Genomic DNA, 10334 nt, shown 5'->3' with positions numbered 1-10334 from the left:
CGACAAGATCTACCAGGAAGCAGCAGCCGCAGCAGAGCACAAACCACTTGCCGCTGAAGCTCCCGGGGGGAAGAAGAAGAAGACCAAGTCCGGCAAGAGTAGCTCTGATGCCCACTCCGGCAAGCGCACCTCTTCGGAGTGCTGTGCTACCGTCGAGGACGCACCATCGAGCTCCACCGGCAAGTGCAAGAGGGCAAAGATAGCGACACCTGATACCAAGAAAGTGGCCGCCAAGGAGGACGGCACTAGTGGTACCTTCACCATCAGTGCCACGCTTGACCCTAAATAGGAAAGCGCGCTCGTTGCTTTCCTGCGGGCGAATGTCAATGTGTTTGCATGGCAACCATCTGACATCCCCGGTGTTCCCAGGAAAGTAATTGAGCACCACCTTGCCGTCTGTCCTCACGCGCGGCCCGTCAAGTAGAGAGTCAAGAAGCAAGCGGCGGAACGCCAAGAGTTCATAGCAGAAGAGATCAAGAAGTTGGAAGCAACAGGCCTCGTCCGAGGAGTACTCCATCCAACGTGGTTAGCCAATCCAGTAATTGTGCGCAAGGTGAATGGGAAGTGGAGGCTTTGTATTGACTTCACGGATGTTAATAAAGCTTGTCCCAAAGATCCATTTCCCTTGCCGCGCATTGACCGGATTGTCGACTCCACGGCAGGATGTGATCTGCTTTCATTTCTTGATGCATACTCAGGATACCATCAGATTTTCATGGCAAAAGAGGATGAAGAGAACACCGCATTCATTACTCCATGTGGCACGTACTGCTTTGTATGAATGCCTTTCAGACTAAAGAATGCTGGTTCAACGTTTGCAAGACTAGTCAGTCATGCTTTTGAGCCACAGCTGCACAGGAATGTAGAAGCATACATGGATGATATAGTGGTCAAGAGCAAAGATAGAGAAACTTTGATCCAAGATTTGGATGAGACTTTTGCAAATCTGCGCAAGATCAATCTCAAGTTGAACCCTGAGAAGTGCGTGTTTGGAGTTCCTTCCGGCAAGCTTCTCGGGTTCTTCGTGTCCCAGAGGGGGATCGAAGCCAACCCCGACAAGATCAAGGCCATCGAGCAGATTGAAGCCCCGAAGCGCCTCAAGGATGTGCGAAGGCTTGCCGGCTGCGTTGCTGCTCTCAGTAGGTTCATCTCTAAGTCTGCTGAGCGCGCCCTGCCGTTTTTCAAAATTTTGAAAAAGGCAGGTCCAATGAAATGGACTCCAGAAGCGGAGGCTGCGCTACAGGACTTGAAGAGATACCTATCCTCCACTCCAGTACTTGTCGCACCTAAGCCGCAAGAGAAGTTGCTGCTGTATCTAGCAGCAACCAATCAAGTGGTTAGTGCTGCGTTAGTAGCAGAGAGGGAGGCAGATGATGAGCCAGCGGCCGCGGCAAGCGAGTCCAGCGACAAGCAGGGGGCTTCTCCGTCAAGCTCTGGTCCCGACAAGGATGAGTCTGTGCAGCCGCAGGCAGAGAAACAAAAGAAGATGGTGCAGCACCCAGTTTATTTTGTCAGCTCCCTTCTGCAGGTGGCTAGATCAAGATACTCTGGAGTGCAAAAGTTGCTTTTCGGCCTTCTCATGGCCTCGAGGAAGCTGCGCCATTATTTTCAAGCACATCAGATCACAGTTGTCACTCGCTTTCCGTTGAAGAGGATATTGCAAAATCCAGAAGCAACAGGCAGGATTGTCGAGTGGGCACTGGAACTGTCAAGCTTTGGCCTCAAGTTTGAAAGTACTTCAACTATCCAGAGCCGAGCATTGGCAGAATTCATAGTGGAGTGGACGCCAACACCAGATGAAGAAACTCCGGAGACGAGGATCCCCGTCAAGGAAGCAAACAGGGAATGGATCATGTACTTTGATGGTGCTTTCTCGCTGCAAGGCGCCGGTGCGGGTGTGTTACTTGTCGCACCCACCGGAGAGCACCTCAAGTACATGATCCAAATGCACTTTCCCAAGGAGCAAGCAACAAACAATACTGCAGAATATGAGGGCCTGCTTGCCGGACTCAGGATCACGACAGAACTTGGGATCAAGAAGCTTATTGTCAGGGGTGACTCACAGCTTGTCGTCCGCCAAGTTAACACAGATTATCAGAGTCCGCTGATGGAGGCCTACATTGATGAAGTGAGGAAGCTGGAAGAGCATTTTGACGGCCTGCAGATGGAACATGTTCCAAGAGCTCAGAATGACATTGCAGACGGCCTGTCAAAGTGCACCGCACTCAAGTTACCTGTGGAACCAGGTATTTTTGTGCTCAAGCTGACTCAGCCATCTGTAACACCATCAACTGGACAGAGCAAGAAGAGAAAGTTGGTTACTGGCGACTACTTTCCGGCAGAGCTCCCCGAAGCCGCCGCCAAGAAGGTCCCCAGGATCAACATAGAAAGTGCTGAGGAGCAGTCTGCTCCGACAAGCCCTAGGGTTTGTTTCGTTGAAGCAGACGCTCCCGACAAGCTGTGCCCCGGCACGCTTGCCGGGGAGCATCACGCTCCGGCAGGATCTCATATTCTTGCCGTAGAAGCGGATGTTCCCGCAGCAGCATTTGCGCCTTTAGTCCTTGTCGTCGAGCCACAAGCTCCGGCATGGGCACAGCAGATCGTCCATTTCCTTCAAACAGGAGAACTTCCCGAAGAGCAAGAAGAAGCAGAGAAAGTAGCCCGACAATCAAGTATGTATCAGTTTGTCGATGACATACTGTACAGAAGAAGATTCAACGGAGTGAAATTGAAGTGCATTTCCCGGGAAGAAGGACAAGAGCTGTTGGCGGAGATACATGGAGGCATATGTGGCCACCACATTGGCGCAAGAGCACTTGCCAGTAAAGCCTTCCGGCAAGGTTGCTTTTGGCCAACAGCCCTCCAGGATGCGACTGCACAAGTAACCAAGTGTGAAGCGTGCCAGTTCCACTCCAAACAGATTCATCAACCAGCTCAAGCTCTCCAAACAATCCCTTTATCCTGGCCATTTTCAGTCTGGGGGCTTGATATCCTTGGCCCTTTTCCCCGAGCTGTCGGGGGCTTCGAGTACTTGTACGTGGCCATCGACAAGTTCACGAAGTGGCCGGAGGTGGAGCCAGTGAGGAAGGTGACAGCACAGTCAACAGTCAAGTTCTTCAGGTCAATTGTTTGCCGTTCCGGAGTCCCTAATAGGATCATCACCGACAACAACACACAATTCACGAGCTGCACCTTCATGCAGTACGTCCAAGATCTTGGCGCCAAGATCTGCTTCGCTTCTGTTGCTCACCCGAGAAGCAACGGTCAAGCGGAGAGGGCAAACGCTGAAGTGCTGCGTGGGCTCAAGACCAGAACTTTCGACAGGCTGCACAAGTGCGGAAGAAATTGGATCGAGGAGCTACAGGTGGTTCTTTGGTCGATCAGGACGACGCCAAATCGAGCCACTGGCCAGACACCTTTTGCTCTTGTCTATGGAGCAGAGGCAGTTCTCCCCACAGAACTCGTATACGGATCGCCTCGAGTGCTCGCTTATGATGAGCTTGAGCAAGAGCAGCTGCGGCAAGATGACGCGCTGCTCCTCGAGGAGGATCGTCTTCAGGCTGCTGTACGAGCTGCTCGCTACCAGCAAGCTTTGCGCCGCTACCATAGCCGCGAAGTTAATGCCAGAAGCTTCGAGGAAGGTGACCTTGTTCTTCGGCGCGTTCAATCTGCCAAGAATTCCAACAAGTTGACGCCGAAGTGGGAAGGCCCTTATCGGGTAAAGCGAGTCACTAGGCCTGGCGCTGTCCGCCTTGAGACCGAAGATGGCATTCCGGTGAGCAACTCCTAGAACATAGATCATCTTCGTAAGTTTTACCCATAAGGCGCGGTTGCCGGAACCTGCTGTCCTGGCAACCACCTTTTGTACAAGCCTTGCCGTTGTTGCATGTAACCCTTTGTACAAAGCCGGGCGCAGATCCCGTGCATAAATAAAGATCATATGTTTAGTACATATTGTCAAAATTCATGCCTTTTTCTTTTTAGCATGTATACACTGACACTTTGTGCAGAACTTGCCCCCGGTAAGCAATAACAAGCCTTAAGGCTCCATAACTTTATTTTCTCTTCTTCCTTTTTCTCAAAGAGAAGATTCCTGCGCCCACAAGTTCACCGGGGGGGGGGGGGGAAGAAGGAGAAGATAATGATGTGGACTAGGCATCGTTCAAAGAAGCATAAGCCTTGCCGGGACACAAACAACAAAAAAGCTAAGTTGCCGAAGTTTAAGCACAGTCAGTTTTAAATTTTTAAGTTATATTCCTTGAACGACCATGCCTTGTATGGAAAACCTGTGCGCAGAGGAACCGGCTCGTGGTTAAGTTGCACCCTTACTTTGTTTTGAGTCCGCTCAACAATGAAAGTGTGCTGCGACTAGCCCCGACAAGGTTTCTTGCCGGAGGCAACACCGCTAGAAGGCTGCTGATGTTTTGCACTCAGCGCTCGTGGCAAGCGTGTTTGCACCGGCAAGTTCCGTAAAAGCGTAAGGGTACAAACATACAAGGAATGGAATCAAATAAAGGATGTAACATAACAAGCATTGCCCAGAATAAAGTTATATTACAAGAGTAACTTATTGCGGCACTGACTAAATTGTTCTCATAACTGAAATAACAGCGACAAGGAAAGGAGAAGAAGGGCGCGCCGGCACCTGGGCCCCGGCAAGCCAGTGTTGCTGGGGGCTGCGAGTACCAAGATTCATCCACGGCAAGCCAGAGTTGCCGGGGGCTGCGATATCAGATAAGTCTTTCGTCCCTCATCATGCATCCTCTTATGGACTGGGGAATGCGAAACCGCGTTTCTTCCCGAAAACTGCCGTGCTCCCTCAACTCTAGGCCCTGGGGCTCGTTCCCGGGGCCAAGTTTGGTCGTAGTCACAGCAGCAAAGGGATGAAATGAGGAGGCCGCACCCACCTCGTTCCCGCCTCCGTCAAAGGCGTGAGAAAGGTCGAGCGACGTGGGAAGGCGGCAGGGCCTGTTGGCGGGAGATGAAATGCCTGTCCGAGGGATACCAAGGATTTGCTCCTTGGCGTGGGTTCAACCCATGAGACAAATAACCCGGCAAGCATCCCTTTTTCATTAAAAAAACATCACACTCAGGTACAGTCCATAGAGGATGAAAAACATGAAAGAGAGGGTTACAAGTTTTAGATGCGACTAGGGCCCGAAGGCTTACAAATTAAAAAGATAAGATGCCCGTAATCCCTTTCCTGTCCCTCTCTTCAGGATGTAGGTCAAGGAGGCGAAAAGGGCAAAAGAGGCGCCTAGGCGAAGACACCAAGAGAACATCCCGGGGGCCGTCCGAAGGCCGGACGGTGATGGCGGCGCTGGAAGCGGGGCTCGAAGATGGGGCGGCAGGACGTCAGCACGCTGTCGAGGGCACTACGCCCTCGTACTCCGATTTGACGGCCTTGTCGCCAGCCCTCTTCCCCTTCCGCAGCCTCCCTACGCCAGCCGCCCAAGGAGACGACCCCGGGGAGTTCAAGGAGCCGGCGACACGGATGATGGGGTCACCGGTGACGCACGAAGCGGCGCCCGACACCTAGTCGGGCCCGCCATCCCGCCGCCCGCTACCCTCATCATCGCTGTTGCTCTCCTCCTTGTCGCTCTCGCTCGAGGGGGAGCCTTTGCTATCGGAGGAGCTGTCCACGCAGCACTTCGCCCGAGTGTCGAAGCACCCGAAGACCTTGACGGAGAGGAGATCGCCCTCCATTAACTTAAAATGGAGGGTAAACCCCTCCATCAGGCTGTGGATACGCGCGAACGTCTTCCACCCACGATCTCTCCCACGACGCCGCGATTGACGCGTGCCGTTACGGGAGGACGCGGTGGATACGGAGTGGATTTAGTTAGGACCCAGGCCGCGCGTGCCCGTGTCCTGTTTTGGGCCTGGCCCAACAGCGCTCAGCACCGTGTATGGCCCAGGCCCGGGGGCTCCAGTCGGTGTACTAAAGTAGGGGTACCTTAGTACCCCGAACTTGTGCACGGGCAGGCGCAGCGTCCTGCGGCAAGGCTTGCCGGGCGTCCGCCAAGATCCTTCGTCATTCCTATTTACTGCCATTCAAGAACAAAGTGTTAACTGTGAAGACGAAGCCCCGGCAAGAGAAGCTTGCCGGGAAGGACAAGACCCCGGCAGGAGGATCTTGCCGGGAAGGCCAACCAAGACCCGGCGAGCGGCAAGCTTGCGGGTGCAACAAGATAGTGACCGCGGCAAGGCGCTTGCCGCGGCAAAGCCACAACTCTGCGCCCATGCTCCAGCGCATCCGATGACGTGTCGCCGCAGGATCGCTCCCGGTGCACGTGGCGGGTAGCTGTGCAGCCAAGCGGTGCGAGGTGGCAAGTGAAGATGACTAGGAGGCCATCGTGGCGATTGGTGGCGCCCCTAACGGTCACTTCCTGCACTGTTTGGGCGACCGGATGGGCATTAAATGCCCTTGTCCCCTGCTGTCAGAGTTAGGTAGGGGGCACTGTTGATAGCGGTTGTACCAACCCGCGTTTTTACTTTTTTACCCCTCTCTCTATGCTGCCACCTGTCGGTGACCCCTTTAGACTATAAAAAGGAGGCCCATGCGCACGTAGAAGGGGTTCGACTCATTCGAAACTACAACACACCCACACTCTTGAGCAAGAACAGAATAGAAACACAAAGCAGCAGTAGGAGTTTTATCTCTCCGGAGAGCTCCGAAGCTGGGTAAAATTCCCCCGCGTGCTTCGCCTCGATCTGCTCTTCGTGTGCCCTCCGCTCCCTTGCCAGACCGAAAAGGGGCCCTGCCCCATAGGTGTTCGTTTCCCACGACAGGAGGCAATTGGAGTTAAATAAATAATTATTTGTTTTGCAAATGCCATTTAATTTACTACTTGACCAAAAATTAACTCCCAGGGGCATTTTGAAAATTCTAAGGAGGTTGTTTCCAACATGACAAATATCCAGGGATTATTTGCCACACTTTGAACATTTTATTATGCATGCTTGAGAAATTTGAATTTTGGTCTTTAATTTGAATATTAGTTTGAACTAAGATTTGGATCAAGCGAGGATTAGCAATAGTAATGTGATGACATGGAACCATTAAAAGGGGATTACTGTAGCTTAATTATTTGGGCGTCACAATTCTCCTCCACTACAAGAAATATCGTCTCGAGATTTAAGGGGTGAGTAAGGGGGAAAGACTCGGGAGGGATGGAGCTCAACACAAGATAGGTACCTCAACATGGCATAGAGGCATCTCTTGAGTTGGAATTCAGGATAGTCATCGAGAGCAAGGTAAGAAGGTGAAAGGGGTTTAGAGCAATGGGAATAAGTATTGCATCTGATACCAGAACAGATCACAAGGAAGGTGGCTCGTGAATTACATACGAATCCAAGCGCGAGGAACAACTTTGAAAAACAGGGATGTACATGAGTCAGGTTTCGATCCTGTGGAACTGTGGGTTATGGGCCCTGTCGGTGTCAAAACCGGCGGATCTCGGGTAGGGGGTCCCGAACTGTGCATCTAGGCGGATGGTAACAGGAGACGAGGGACACGATGTTTTACCTAGGTTCGGGCCCTCTCGATGGAGGTAAAACCCTACGTCCTGCTTGATTAATATTGATGATATGGGTAGTACAAGAGTGGATCTACCACGAGATCAAGGAGGCTAAACCCTAAAGCTAGCCTATGGTATGATTGTTGTAATGTATGTTGTGTCCTACGGACTAAAGCCCTCCGGTTTATATAGACACCGGAGGAGGCTAGGGTTACACAGAGTCGGTTACAATGGTAGGAGATCTACATATCCGTATTGCCAAGCTTGCCTTCCACGCCAAGGAAAATCTCATCTGGACACGGGACGGAGTCTTCAATCTTGTATCTTCGTAGTCTTGGAGTCCGGCGGACGATGATAGTCCGGCTGTCCGGACACCCCCTAGTCCAGGACTCCCTCAGTAGCCCCTGAACCAGGCTTCAATGACGATAAGTCCGGCGCGCATAATGTTCGGCATTGCAAGGCGGGTTCCTCCCTTGAATAATCCAGAGAAGATCATGAACACCAGGATAGTGTCCGGCTCTGCAAAATAAATTCCACATTCCACCGTAGAGAGAATAAAATGTACACCAGTCCAATCTGCTGACGTATTATGCGGCGTGACATCACACCGCTACCAAGCCTTTGTTTGAATCGTTTTTTACTATACCACCTCAGCACGTTTAGCGAAGCGGTTTCCTTGGCACGTCTTGTCGAAGCAGAGATTGTGTTCCCCTTATTCCGGGATTCCCATCAATACGGACGTGGGTAACCCAACCGCGCCATTGATGGTGGCGCTTGGGAGATAAGCGAGTTTTATCAGGCCGGTGGGGACGCATAGTTTTCGTCCGCCTATATATAAGGGATAAGGATTTACCTTCTCACCTACGCCTTCTTCCTCCTTTGCTTATCCATCTCCGTGCACTCAAGCTCCAACGCCCAAGCTCGCGCATCTCGCCCCGACCTTCTCCGAATATGTCCGGAGCGGGAGGCAAATGGTTGGACTCCACCGTTAAGGAGGAGCATATCACCAAGCTTCGCAGCGCCGGATACCTTTCCGGCGATATCGCGCATCGGCTGCCCGACGAGGGGCAGCTCATCCCTACCCCTGGGCCCCATGAGAGGGTCGTCTTCCTTCCCCACTTCCTCCGCGGACTGGGCTTTCCACTCCACCCATTCGTCCGGGGGATCATGTTTTACTACGGCCTGGATTTCCACGATCTGGCGCCGAACTTCATCCTCAACATCTCGGCGTTTATCGTCGTGTGCAAGGCCTTCCTCTGCATCCGGCCCCACTTCGGCCTGTGGCTCAAGACCTTCAACGTCAAGCCGAAGGTTGTGAAGGGCACGCAAGCGGAATGCGGAGGCGCCATGTTGGGTAAGTTGCCCAACGTCCTTTGGCTCGAAGGGGCCTTCGTGGACTCCGTCAAGGGGTGGCAATCGGGTTGGTTCTACATCACCGAGCTGCGCAAGCCCACATGGGCGGCGGCCCCCGAGTTTAGATCTGGCGTCCCCACGCAGTTCACCTCCTGGAAAGAGAAGGGCTTGCTGTGGGGCAATCCGAAGGAGGTGACGGGACTCCGAGCCTGCATCCAGAAGCTGGTGAGCAATAAGCTCAGGCTCGTCGACGTGGTCCAAGTCATGCTCATCCGCCGGATTCTCCCATGCCAAGAACGGGCATTCAATCTGTGGGAGTTCAATCCGGAACAGCACCAGGCGCTGAGCGGGCTCTTCGATACGACATACGAAGGCGCCTGGAGGGTGCTGTTTAAGGGCGCCGAAGCACCCGCATCCGCGACGGAAGATCACGGATTTCGCTCGCAGCATCCGGTTGACGAGGTAAGTGATTCAACCCCGTTATGGGACACTTGTGGTAATTAAACTGATTCTAAGAGGGTTTCAATCTCTCTTTTCCTTTGACAGGAATGGATGGAGAAGGCCAAGCAGCTCATCAGCCCGGCTCCCATGCCTGAAGACCCAGAGAACGCCCGTTTAGCAGGGCTGCTGGTTCCGGCACCGCACGTGGTGCCGGAGAAGAAGTCCAAGAAGGTGGCCGCGGGGACTCGAAAGAGTTCCCGCAATCAGGCGTCTGACGACGAGGCGGACTCCTCCCCCGAAGACGAGGAGGAGGAAGAGGACTCTCTCCCGGAGGAGGGAGAGAAGAAGAGGAAGGCTTCCCCAATAGGGGAGGCCGAAGGTTGTGAAGGGCACGCAAGCGGAATGCGGAGGCGCCATGTTGGGTAAGTTGCCCAACGTCCTTTGGCTCGAAGGGGCCTTCGTGGACTCCGTCAAGGGGTGGCAATCGGGTTGGTTCTACATCACCGAGCTGCGCAAGCCCACATGGGCGGCGGCCCCCGAGTTTAGATCTGGCGTCCCCACGCAGTTCACCTCCTGGAAAGAGAAGGGCTTGCTGTGGGGAAATCCGAAGGAGGTGACGGGACTCCGAGCCTGCATCCAGAAGCTGGTGAGCAATAAGCTCAGGCTCGTCGACGTGGTCCAAGTCATGCTCATCCGCCGGATTCTCCCATGCCAAGAACGGGTATTCAATCTGTGGGAGTTCAATCCGGAACAGCACCAGGCGCTGAGCGGGCTCTTCGATACGACATACGAAGGCGCCTGGAGGGTGCTGTTTAAGGGCGCCGAAGCCCCCGCATCCGCGACGGAAGATCACGGATTTCGCTCGCAGCATCCGGCTGACGAGGTAAGTGATTCAACCACGTTACGGGACACTTGTGGTAATTAAACTGATTCTAAGAGGGTTTCAATCTCTCTTTTCCTTTGATAGGAATGGATGGAGAAGGCCAAGCAGCTCATCAGCCCGGCTCCCATGCCTGAAGA

The sequence above is a fragment of the Triticum aestivum genome, chromosome 1B, assembly GCF_018294505.1.
Source record: "Triticum aestivum cultivar Chinese Spring chromosome 1B, IWGSC CS RefSeq v2.1, whole genome shotgun sequence".
Taxonomy (NCBI): domain Eukaryota; kingdom Viridiplantae; phylum Streptophyta; class Magnoliopsida; order Poales; family Poaceae; genus Triticum; species Triticum aestivum.
Note: the sequence above shows the minus strand (reverse complement) of the source record.